Raw genomic sequence first — 13935 nt, 5'->3', positions numbered from 1 at the left:
ATCTGGCGCCCTCTTCTGGAGTGTCTGAAGACAGCTACAGTGTACTTACATATAATAAATAGATAAATCTTAAAAAAAAAATAGTGTCAGGGCTTGACTCTCTCAACATGGGATAGGTCTCAGGTTGGGCTAGTCATTGGTTGGCCATTCCCCCAATCTCTACTCCATCTTTATCTCCAGGCATCTTATAAATAGGACAAGTTTTGGGTAGAAGGTTTTTTGGGTGGGTTGGTGTCTCCCTCCCACTGGAAGTCCTACCTGGCTACAGGAGGTTGCCATTTCAGTTCCCATATTCCTTAGCTGCTAGAAGTCTCAGCTAGGGTCACCATCATAGATTCCTGGGAGCCTCCCCTGTTCCAGGTCCCCAGTTCATCTTAGATCTGCTGCTTCCTCCCCATCACTATTCTCTCTCCCAGTCTTCTCCTGAACCTCCTCATCCCCTTTCTCACCCAGTTCCCTCCATCCATCCATTTTACTTCCTTTTCTGAGTGAGATTTAAGCAACCTTCCCTGGACCGTCCTTGTTACTTTCTTTGGGTCTGTGGATTGTTGTATGGCTATTCTGTACTTTGTGGCTAATACCACTTATAAATGAGTACACACCATGTATGTCTTTCTGGTTCTGGCTTCTCACTCAGGATGATATTTTCTAGTTCCATCCATTTGCCTGCAAATTTCATGATGTCTTCACTTTTAATAGCTTAATAGTATTCCATCCTTTGGTTGAGGTACATCTAGGTTGTTTCCAGTTCCTGGTTATTATGAATAAAGCTGCTATGAACAGAGTTGAACAGATATCCTTGTGGTATGGTGGAGCATCTTTTGGGTATATGCCCAGGAGTGATATAGCTGGGTCTTGAGGTAGAACTAGTCCCGATTTTCTGAGAAACCTCTTTATTGGTTTCCAAAGTGCTTGTAGAAGTTTGCACTCCCCCACAGCAACGTGGGAGTGCTCCCTCGCTCCACATCATTGCTAATATGGTGGTCACTTGAGTTTTTGATCTTAGCCATTCTGAAGGGTGTCAGACAGAATCTAAGTCATTTTGATTTGCATTTCCCTGATGACTAGGACATCGAACATTTCTTTAAATGCTTCTCAATCATTAAAGATTCCTCTGTTGAGAATTCTGTTTAGCTCTATGCCTCATTTTAGGGGGGAGTTGTTTTGTTTTGTTTTGTTTTGTTTTGTTTTGTTTTGTTTTGTTTTGTTTTGTTTTGTTTTGTTTTGTTTTTCGGGACAGGGTTTTCCTGTGTAGCCCTGACTGTCCTGGAGCTCACTTTGTAGACCAGGCTGGCCTCGAACTCAGAAATCTGCCTGCCTCTGCCTCCCAAGTGCTGGGATTAAAGGTGTGCGCCACCACCACCCGGCTCTATGCCTCTATTTTAATGGGGTTATTTGGTTTGTTGGTGTCTAATTTCTTGAGTTCTTTGTATATTTAGGATATTAACCCTCTGTCAGATGTAGGATGGGTAAATACTTTTTTCTCCATTTTGTAAGCTGCCGTTTTTTCCTATTGATGGTGTCCTTCACCTTATAGAAGCTTTTCAGTTTCATGAGGTCCCATTTATTAATGTTGACCTTAGTGCCTGAGCTATGGGTGTTCTTTTCAGGAAGGTGTCTACTGTGCCAATGTGTTCCAGGCTGCTCCCACTTTCTCTTCTATTAGATTTAGTGTGTCCAGTTTTATGTGGAGTTCTTTGATACCCTTGGACTTGAATTTTGTGCAGGGTGATAAATGTAGATCTATTTGCATTCTTCTACATGCAGACATCCAGTTAGACCAGTACCATTAGTTGAAGATACTTTCTTTTTTCCTTTATATGGTTTGGCCTTCTTTGTCAAAATCTAGTGTCTACAGGTGTGTGGGTTTATTTCTGGGGCTTCAATTCTGTTGATCAAGTTGTCTGTTTTTATGCCAGTACCATGAAGTTTTATTACTTTTGCTTTGTGGTACAGCTTGAAATCTGGGATGGTGATTAGAAGTTCTTTTATTGTACAAGATTGTTTGAGATATCCTGGGTTGGTTTGTTTTGTTTTTTCTATATAAAGTTGAGAATTGTACTTTCAAGGTCTATAAAGAATTGTGTTGAATTTTTGATGGAAATTGCAATAAATCTGTAGATTGCTTTTGGTAACATAGTCATTTTTACTATGTTAATCTTACCAATCCATGAGCATGGGAAATATTTTCTTTTGTTTGTTTGCTTGTTTGTTTATTTTTGGAGACAGGGTTTCTGATATCTTCCTCAATTTCTTTCTCCAGAGACTTGAAGTTCTTGTCATACAGGTCTTTATCTTGCTTGGTCAGAGTTACACCAAGATATTTTATATTATTTATAGCTATTGTAAAGAGTGTTGCTTGCCTAAGTTCTCAGCCTGTTTGTATAAAGGAGGACTATTGATTTCTTTGAGTTAATTTTGTATCCAGCCACTTTGCTGAAGGTGTTTATCAGTGTAGGAGTTTTCTGGTAGAATTTTTGTGGTCACTTATGTATACTCTCATATCATCTGCGAATAGTGATACTTTGACTTCTTCCTTTCCAGTTTGTATCCCCCTTGATCTCCTTTAGTTGTCTTATTGCTCTAGCTAGAACTTCAAGTGCCTTGTTGAATAGATACAGAGTGAGTGAACAGCCTTGTCCCTGATTTTTAGCGGAATTGCTTCAAGTTTCTCTACATTTAATTTGCTGTAGGCTGTTGGCTGGCTGTATATTCCCTTGATTGCTTTTTGACAGTCAAGAGTCTCTACTTCACCCGAATGGCGGTCTCTGAGGAGATCACAGGCCACTCCAGGCTGCAGCACGGAGCAGTGCTTCTCAGCTCTTGGTCCCTCTGACCTTCATGACTCTTGCCATGCAGCTTAGCTCTATCTGCCTTGCTACATCATCATCATTTTTTTACGATGCTCATCTAGTATTTTACCTGCTCGTGTCTACTTTTTTTTTTACCCAATGTTATGTGAGTGACACCCACCTATATCATGCATTTATTTACAGTTATATGCTATGTGAACATACTGCAACTTATCCATTCCCTTAATTGAAAGGTTACCTTGTGTGAAGAGGACGTGGCCAGAAAGCCTCAGGAATATGGAGTAAAATGGTTTTACTCTTAAGTCCTGTCTCTGTCTACTATCAGCAGGAAATGCAGATGAAGACAGGCCCTACCTTCCAAGTGCTTGGCTATTCTGCATGGGCAACACTTTGAAGATATGGGTCCGCCAACAAAAGCCCTCAAATGAATGTGGATGTGATTCAAAACACCGCATAGGAACGAAGAAACAATGAAAACAATGAACAGGATGTAAAACACAAGGCATGGTGAAAAGAGATCCAGACCTTCCAGATGAAGCAGAGAGGCTTAGGGGCAGGGAAAGGGAGGTGGGACAGAGAGCAGTAGGTCATACTGCACACAACATTGACTGGGTTGTCCGTATCCATGAGTCTGATTAAGCTACATTCACAGGAAGGCGCTAATCCTCTGCTAAAGCAGACCAGGCTCCGTTTGTGGTTTGTTGGTTCTCTTGGTATTCTGTTGGCATCTCCTCTTTGATCACTTTAAATGTATTTTGTTTGGTTCACATGAATTTTTTTCCCCAGCCCCTGAAACAGCAACAGAGTTGAATAAACCAATCATTATGCAAAATCAATGCTCATCACGGCTATGTGCATGTTTGATATTTCAGCCAATTTCACTTTTCTACATTGCTGTTTAATTATTTTTTTTAAATCAGGATCTGTGGATCATATATATTCTAGTACTTTTTGTAGAATGTATTATAATTTATTTTATTCATTTCTTTTATTGACTTGATTGAAGGTGCTCTGAAATCTCAATAATCAGCACACTAACATATTAATAATTGTGGCTAGGTCCCAGCAAGCGGTAGGAAGATAATTGCCAAGCTAATACCGGCACAATATATAAATTATTCATTAAAACATATAGTGCCTATTTGATTATGTTACAGCCTACCAGCAAAAACATGCTTTACTGGGGACTCTCATTTTGATTAAAAAAGTGGAGAAGAGCCATGCATTCGGGCAGACTCAGAGAGGTAATAATTTGGCTGCTTTAGGGATTAAACTCAAAGGGAATGTAAATGATTGACAGATTTTAAAATAAGTCAGGGCGGGATTTGGCTTGGTAGATCTCTGCCCCACCTCTAGGCTGTAGCTCCAAGGGCTGAAACAATAGGAATTTACTTTCTCACAGTTCTGGAGGGTGGAAATCCAAGACCAAGGGCTCAGCTGAGCTGATTTCTTTTCGGCTTGTTGGTGGCCATCTTGTTTCTGTTCCTTATATGAGTGTTTCAAATCTGTCAAATTTATGACAATATAACTAATATTCAGGCCTACCCATTTATTCTCATTTTGTCTTAATTAACCCTTTTTTATTGTATAAATGTTTACATTAATTAATTGTGCATGCTTGTATGTGCTTGCATGTGTCTGTGCTTGTGCATGTGTGTGTGTGTGTGTATGTGTGTGTGCTTGTGAACTTGCCTGTGTCACAGCATGCCTGTGGAGGTCAGAGAATAACGTTTGGGAGTTGGTTCTCTCCTAAAATCATGTGGGATCTTGAAATCAGACTCAGGTCATTATACTGAGTCATCTATATTTGAGGCAGCAGTACTACTGGGATCTCGCCATGCCATCTCCTCAGCTTGCTCCCCAGACCTTGTGTTCTCCATCAAAATGATTCAGAAAGGGGCACAGTGTGAAGAGACCTGGAGCTATTACAAAATAATAGGAGCTACTCTTAAGGGTGATGGTAGGCCAAGATTAAAGGGACCACTGTGGCAGAAAACATTCTCATGGGTTGACAGTGGACAAATGGCCTGAGAGACCATTGTGCCACCCTACAGGTGGACTCTATAAGTATTTTCTAAAGTCTCTTGAACAGATAGCTTTCCTGAAGGGTGTTTTTCTGTTCAGATGATTGACAGGCCCATTTGGATGAAGCAAGGCAGTGCTATCTCCCTTCTTTGGAGAAATCGTCTTGCTAGATAGTGATCTTACAATCTCCCTAGCAGTTCAGAAGTCATGTTTCTACCCAAGGCAAAGATACAACTCAGACTGGAACAGATTAAAAAAAGAATGAGAGAGAGAGAGAGAGACAGACAGACAGACAGAGACAGAGAGAGAGAGAGAACAAAAACAAGTCCTTAAGAGTGGCCATGCTTACCTGGGGGAAAAAGCCTTGATGGGTCTCAGCAAGGTGACCTCCTCAAGGCTTATGAGTTTCATCATAGGGCCAGTACACATCACATGGCATCCCATCTAAATCCTAAATGGGAAAGGCCAGAAAGGCAAAAGACTGGTTTGGCAGTGATTGGTCACTTAATCAGTTTCAAATACTAAAGGTTTCATTTTTTAAGATTTTGTGTGTGTGTGTGTGTGTGTGCGCGCATGAGAGAGAGAGAGAGAGAGAGAGAGAGAGAGAGAGAGAGAGAGAGCTCACGTATGGACCCCTCAAGCTGGGGTTAAGATGTAGGTGCTGGCTCTGAACTCAGTTTCTCTGCTAGAGCAGCAAGTGCTCTTAACTAACCATTGAGCAATTTCTACAACTCTCTCAGATGCCATTTCGACAGGAAACTGTGAGGTAAACTGTGTTCCTCCTGTGGTGGCTAATCTTCATTGTTGAATCCACTAGATTTAGAACCACCCACAAAACACACCTCTGGGCCTAGGGATGAGGGTCTTTCTAAAAATTGTTAACTGAGGAGGAAATATCCATTTTAAATGTAGATGGTACTGTTCCAAGGGCTGAGATTCTCAACTGAATCAATGACAAAAGCAAGCTAGGCTTGAGTGTGTGGATCGACTGTGACCAGTAGCCTCATACACCTGCTGCCTCGGCTTCTCCGCCATGATGGGTTGTACTCTCAGACTATGAGAGAAGCTGTGCTGCTTTCAGCAGGTATTTTGTCACATCAGTGAGAAAGCTCACACATCCTCCAAACACTCGTGAAGTTCCCACCTCTAGCATTTGGTAGCTAGTCAGGCTTGAAGGACAACTGTTGGGAATGGAGATCATGATAAGCTTTGGACTCCATCTCCCACGTCTCTATCTATGGAGTGATTTTAAGAACGGGGAAACATCACAATTGCTCCTCTTTAGAATTTAGACCACCACATTAAAGGATAGCTGTAGATTAAACAAAAGGAGGGAAGTAGAGATAAACTCTACCCCTTTCTTCTCCCATGGCTGGTTGCAAGCCCATTTATGGAAACTAAACAGAGATGTAGCCTCAAAGAACAGAGATTAGATAGTCCAGGGACTTAGGGGAAAAACAAAACAAAACAAAATTGGTCTTAAAAAAATGTAGTGATAAATGACTATGGATGATATTCTGCTATGTTCATAGATCAGTGCCTTGTTCAGCTGTGATCTGAGTTTTTTCCTGTAGCAGATGAGAAGAAATACAGAGACTTACAGCCAGACATTACGTAGAGAGAGAGAGACCTTGGAACACTCTGTCCTAAATGGGATGAATCTATCAGATTCCTTCCACCCAGAGCTCAGGGAGCCCATGTGGGAGAGGAGGTAAAGAGAGTGTAAAAGCCCGAAAAGATGGAAGACACCAAGAAAACAAGTCCCTCTAGCTCAACGTGATGAAAGCTGATAGGAACTCTCAGAGACTGAGGCAGCATGCGCAGGGCCTGCGTGGGTCTACATCAGGTCCTCTACATATGTGTTATGGCTGTCAGCTTGGTGGTTTTACGGAATTCCTGAGTGAGTGAATGAGTGGGTTTCTGATGCGTGTGCCTTCTCTTAGACTCTTGTCCTTCTGTTGGTTTGTCTTGTCCAACCTCAACATGATAGATTTTGTTTTATCTTATTACACTTTATTTTGTAATATTTAAAAACAAGCAAGCAAGCAAGCAAACAAACAAAAAACCCGAATGAATGAAAACCTAGCCACTAGGGTAAAGTTTAACAACTGAACTGTCATTTATATGTGCTGGGGCAGAAAAATCAGATTTCTCCAATGCAGCGACAGTGGGTGCTGCAGGGCACTCCAGGGCAGGTCTCAAGTTCAAGAGGAATTGATTGATGTATAATGAATTCCACAGTTGTGTGTGTGAGTATTTATTTGGTTACAGCTTGGTGGGTTTTTTTCCCCCTTTTTGGGTGTGGCTTTAATTTGTTTTCTTGGTTTGGAGGGTTTTGTTGTTATACTGGGTTTTGCTTGCTTTGTTTTTGAGAAAGAACTTAAAGTTGGGTGGGTGGGAAGGGGGAGAGGATTTGTAAGGACTTGAGGGAGGGGAAAGTACCATCAAAATATGATTAAATTTTTAAAAAAAAGCAGTAAAATACATAAAAAGAAAAGAAAAGGGGAAAAAGACCAAATGTGGTTATAGCACGTGATATATACATGAACAAAACCATGGAATCTTTCCTTTGCTCGATAAATGTACACTCACACATTTTATTTATTTGTTTGTTTATTTTCAGTTTTTCAAGATGGCTTTCTCTATGTCGCCCTGGCTGTCCTGAAACTGGCTTTGTGGACCAGGTTGACCTGGAGATCTGCCTGCCTCTGCTTCCCGAGTGTTGCACCACCACTGTCTGACTACATTGCTTTTTAAAAGAGAAAGACTTTAAAACACAAGAAAAAATTTTGAGCCCTTAGTCTTCTCTCAAGATGGTGGGTAAAGACAGTGACAGGTTATTTGTTGATCTTCGAATTTAAGGAGCAATTAAAGTTAGAACAGAAAGGCTATAGGTTCAAGTAATGGTGTTCCCAATTAGAAAATAAAACTGAAGAAGTAAAAATAAATACAGAAAGGAGATGGGTGTGCCTGATCCTTTCCTCTGCCTTCACGGCTTGCTATGAAGTAGGCCAGCCCTACAGTGTGTGGTTTCTAGCATGGCTTTCCAACCCTTCCAGTCCTCCTGGCTTCATTTCCCTTTCCTGTGTCCAATAACGCACTAGGTCAGTGATTTTCAACCTTCCTAACACTACAACCCTTTACTACAGTCCCTCATGGTGAGGTGACCCCAACCATAAAATTATTTTTGCTGCTACTTCAGAGCTGTAATTTTGCTACTGTTATGAATCATAATGTAAATATCTGATTTGCAGGATATCAGATCTGTGACCCCCAAAGGGGTCTCGACCCACAAGTTGAGGACCGATGACAGGGCTCAGGGACTTCATCTGCCTGGTAGAGCGCTTGGACTTGATCCTTCCTTAGGCTCTCTCTGCCTTCTAGGGAGTCTGGACTAAGAGGGTATCTTACTCATTCTGCACATTTTGGCCTCATTAGAGAAGTGGAGATATATTTACATAACAGAAAGAGGCAAGTGCTGTCTATAAAATTAACTTTTAGAGCCAGCATACAATGTTGTGGGTCTCTGTGGTGTTTTCACTCCCTCATCTCTCTGCCTTCTTGTCCCTTTCACTGAACTGACACCTCCTCCACGTAGTCCCCTCTGACTTCGTGTCACTTCTAGTCCATTACCTTATTTTTCTTCCCCCACCTTCTCACCCTTGCCATGCTTTTCTTGAAAGAATGTACTACAAATTTCAGTTTCCAACAAGGACTTGTCAGTTCCTGTGGAGCTTTTAGATGCACAACAGTGGGTAAATTAGGAAGGCCAGGGCCTTCCTGTGATGAGGACCACATGTGATGAGGCCCACCTGACTATTGAGCTACATTGTGGTACGAGCTTTCTGATGGAAGCAGGAAACCAGTGCTTCCAAATTCTAGGGAGATAGGATTATCCAAGAATTACGAAGAAGAAGTTGAAGTCTCTGGGAACCCTTAGAAATTTCTCAAGTCATGACTTTTTCTGGCTTTATAGTACTCCACATACCTATTACTTTAAAGTCACAATGAGTGAGTATGAAAGAGTAAACTGGCATGTGGTATATTGATTCAGTTATTCAAAGAGGTTTTTTTGCATAAAAAATAATCCATGCCATGTATTAAATACCTGGTTTATTGATATTAATTATTGTTATTAATTACCATGAATTGCTTAATATTAATGTAAACATTTGATAGTAAAAATACTGGAAGAATGAGCCATTAGTACCAAATAAATACCAAATAAAACCCATTAAAAATGTGAAAGATCATAAAAATCCTTAGAGATTAGAAGTTGCCATTCTGAAATCTGAAATGGACATTTAAATGTGTGTGTATGTGTGTGTGTGTGTGTGTGTGTGTGTGTGTGAGAGAGAGAGAGAGAGAGAGAGAGAGAGAGAGAGAGAGAGAGAGATATGAAGGCCAGAGGATAACGTGTGAGAATTTACTCTCTCTTACTCTGTGTGTCACAGGGATGGGATTCAGGTCATCAGGCTTGGTGGCAAGCACCTTTACTTGCTGAGCCATCTTTCCGACCCTTATTGGACATTTTAGAGCACATTCAACATCCATTACCCTGCTCAGTCTTTTAGATCTTTGTTTCATGACAGGTGTGTTGGCTTTGGTGACACTGTTAAGGCTGTACCTTAACTTAATTTTAAGTTAGAGTTCAAGCTACCACAGCTAAGTGCCTCTCTGTCCCTCTCCCCTCTGGTTTCCAGGATGCTAGGCAGTATGTTAGCACTGAGCCGTATTTCCAGCCTCTCATCTCTCCGGTTAAAGATCCGAGCACTTCATTTGGTTTCCCCAGCCTTGTTCTTGTGTGAATTGTACTTTGGCTGACAGAATTGCGTGTCAATCTCTGGTTTCACCTGGAAGCACACCATGACATTCCGCATCTCATTTGTTTTGCTTTTTTTTTTTTTTTTCTGGTAAAATATTTATAAGAAACTACAGTCTCTAGAGCATGTGTGCACAGGAGAATGGCAGTGTTGAGTCTCTTTATAGTGGGTTTAGTGGCACTACACAGATGCAACTCAAGGACTTTGATTATAAAGCTTGCTCTTCCCTTCAGAGTTCTGAGCTGGGATGCCGGCACTTGGAGTCATTAGGAGAGATCTTTGATGAGTATGAAAGGCTGTCGTGTGGTGACCCTCAGCTGATATTTTTATATAAAATTTTACCAGTTGTTGCCCATTAAGGGTTATTCCAAACAGTTTCCCAGGGTCTTTTATGTTTAGATTTTTCACTGTAAGATCTGTTTCAGATTGTAGGGCATGGTGTGTAGCCTGTGACTTTATTAGGCCTGTTAACAGACACTGAGAGTGGTGTGATAGATCAGTAAATCTATCACCTAGGAGTCAGAGGCAGGAGGACCATGAGTTTGAGGCCAGCATGGGCTACATAACCAGATCTTGTCTCAAAAAATAGAGCGGATGGGTGGATGATGGAGAGTTTTCCATGCAAACATATGGACCCGAGTTCGAATCCAGAACACCCACATAAAAACCTGGGTGTGGTGACATGTGCCTGTAGTTCAAGTGCTGGGGACCCAGGGAAGAGGCTGCATAGACTTCTTCTAGTGCTTGCAGTTCAGCCAACCTAGCTGAATTGGGGAGCTCCAGATTCAGTAAGAGACCCTGCCACAAACAAACAAACAAACAAACAAACAAACAAAGCTGAGAAATGACTGTGGAGGACACCAGTAGACCCCTGGCCTCAACAAGCATGTGCACAATATGCTTGTACGCCTGCACACAAACAGAAACATATATATACGTGTATGCACACACATATACACAAAGAGAGAGGGAAAAAGGCACCCCAGGCTACGCTGTGCAGGCTGTAAGGGAGACTATGGTGAATGATCTCCTGCCTGACAGTCTGATCGACTCATTCAAGGCCACGGTTGGGAAGCCATGTGGAAAGCTTTCTTGTGATTTAATTTCCATAAGACGTTTCTCATAAGGCATCCATCAGTGTGTGACTCCTTTCTGTTAATCCTGCAGGCTTCAGCACACTGAGGAGCCGTTTGACCTGAGATAAGCCAGGGTTTTCAATAGCAGGTGAGTCAAGCATTTGTATTCATGTTACCAGGGGCAAGTAGATGACCTAAGAACAGAGCAAACATCCTTCTAAGGACTGCATAAGAAACCTGCAAGAAGGCGTGAGAGAGCAAGTAGCCCCGTAAGGCAGTGGGTGGCTGCTTTAAGCCTTGTTGTAGAGGGGGGAGGGGAGGGGCGCACACACACACACACATGTACACATATACATACATATACATACACACACACATATACTATATGGAGACAGGTTGAAGTCAGATGTTTTCTTCAATCTCTCTCCACGCCGTTTTCTGAGAGAGGCTCTCACTGAATCTGGAGTATATCCTTTTTGGCTGATCTGTGGCCAGAGAATCCTGTCTCTGCCTTTTACTGCTTCTTCCCAACCTGGCCATTGCAGATACACCACCCACCTGACGTTTTATGTAGCACTGGGGATCTGAACTCAGGCCCTCACGCTTGTGAATTAAGCACTTTACTGATGGAGCCATCTCAGCAGCTTTATACCCTCTTAAAAACTCAGAGTAGAGTACAGGATCATGAAGAATAAGTACCAGGCCATACACTCTTCTATAATCGTTCCGTCTTTTATTCCCCCTTCCCCCTGTCCCCAGCCTGGCCACCAACCTTTTCTTGTATGCTTTTGGATTGTTCTTTTCTGGTCCTTGGAGGCCTCTTCCATCCAAGAGCCCTCTGTGTCACCATGTCCTTTCTTGTCTTCTTTCTAATCATACTTTCCCCAGGTGCCATTACAATACCCAAAGCATGATTCTGAAGCAACTTGACTGTTCGGAAGTTCAGGATTGTTTAAATATGGGTGATTTTTTTTTCTTTTTTAAAGCAGACTGCTATGCATCACTGAAGGAAAACAGCCCCATGGAAGAACATTTGTCGACACAGAGAGATGTCCTTGGTATTGCTCAGTCAGTAAAGCATGTTATAACATTGCATGTATAATGCGATTCTGTTTGTACAAAAATACATAAATATACAATGACATTTAAAGGAATGCTCGCCAAAAATATTAGCAGTGTTTATCTCTGGGTAGTTGAATTATATGTGATTTAAGCATTATTATTATTATTATTTTTTGCTTGTCAGCAATTTCTAGTTTTTCTACAAGGGACAGATATTGCTAGCATAATGAAAAAGAAATATACATCACGAGAAAAAAATTCTCTTAGGATATGAATCCTAGTCAGCCAGTTGACTGCATAAAACTGCAATAAATATCCTACCAATTCTTCTCCGGCAGTGTCAGCTCTGCTGAGGGGAAGGGACTCTTTTTGGTTACTCCTTGGCCCTTCAAGATATGCTTACATTTTTTTTTTAACACCAGGCTTCCCTCTCTCTGCTTTCCGGAGATTTATACAGTAATTAATAGGTTAGTGACAATCAAGTCTTCAGTATAGCATTGTTTCATTCCTTTATTGTAAGGACTGATCTTGCTGTGTGCCACTGGGATGCATTTTTAATGCAGTTAGCCCGGGGGGTGGTGGTGGGGGGAGGAATGTGAGAGACACTGGACCCTGACTTGGGCCATGAGCTAATCTAACAGGTACCAACATGTAACATCTGGATGAGCCTTCTTTTGTGAGCCTGGGATGGCTGGCCTCAAACTTGATATGTAGCTGAGGATGTTCTTGATCTTCTGACCCTCTTGCCTCTGGAGTGCGGGCCCTGATGTCTTTGCATTTCTATACCTAGTTTATATGGTACCAGGATGGAACCTGGTAGGGCTTCATACATGCTAGGCCAGTACTGTACCAGCTGAGACACAGTTGGAAGGGTCCAGGAAATGAGAGCTCTTGAAGTGGTATGATCAATGATGCTAGTGTTAATATTTATAAGATTTTTGGGAAGAAGTTTGGTTTGATTGAAAATAATGGTCATGTTTGGTTTTGCACTGACCCTATGTAAATGCAATATGCATACATGTATGTATGTATGTATGAATCAGTATTCTTAAAAATATTTGCATCACTTATTTTTCTTGTAGCTATGATCAAATACCTGGCAAGAAGCAACTTTAACTAAGTAAGGATTTATCCTAGCCCATGATTTGAAGGTGTGGGGAGGAGTGGCAGCAGGAAGGCCTCTTGGCTATGGTGACATCTAAAAGCAGAAAAAAGACACCTCCAGTGACCTACTTCCTCAGGGTCTGCTTGCAAAGACTCCAAAACCTCTCAGAACATTGCCACCAGCTGAGTGCCAACATTGCCACCAGCTGAGTGCCAAGTGTTCAACCACTTGAGCCTGTAAGGGGGAATATGACATTTTTAAATTACAACAGCACCCTATGAGAGAGATGGTGGTCTAATTGTATAAAGCAGAAGACAGGCTCAGAAAGGTCACTCAAGGTCAGCTGATGAGGAGAGAAAGAGGTTGCAGCTTTGTCCTAGTTAGGGTTTCATTGCTGTGAAGAGACACCATGACCACACAACTTTTATAAAGGAAAACATTTAACTGGGGCTGGCTTAGAGTTCAGAGGTTTACTCCATTAACATCATGGAGGGAAACATGACAGGGTGTAGGCAGACATCGTCCTGAAAAAAGGAGCTGGGGGGGTCTACATCTCCATCCAAAGGCAGAAGAAGGAGACTGTGTGCCACACTGGGTGTAGCTTGAGCATATAAGACCTCAAAGCCACAGTGACACACTTCCTCCAACAAGACTATATCTCCTAATAGTGCTACTCCCTATGGCCAAGCATTCAAACACATGAGTCTATGGGAGCCATACCTATTCAAACCACCACAAGATCCTTTATGTGTGATTCCAAATATGGCTGACAACTTATACAGAAAAGCTGTATCTTTATAGCTAACCTTGTTTATTGGACTATGTGGTGCTTTGAATAAGAATGGTCCCCGTAGGCTCATATACTTGAATATTTACTGTGCTGAATATTTTTATGTCAACTTGACACAAGCTAAAATCATCAGAGAGACAGGAACCGCAATTGAGATGATGCTCCCATAAGATCAGATTGTAGGCAAGCCTGGAGGGCATTTTCTTAATTAGTAATTGATGGTGGAGGGCCTAGTCCATTG

Source organism: Mus caroli, unplaced genomic scaffold, assembly GCF_978045245.1.
Source record: "Mus caroli unplaced genomic scaffold, Mus_caroli_1 scaffold_12, whole genome shotgun sequence".
Classification (NCBI taxonomy): Eukaryota; Metazoa; Chordata; class Mammalia; order Rodentia; family Muridae; genus Mus; species Mus caroli.
This window is presented reverse-complemented; position numbering follows the sequence as displayed.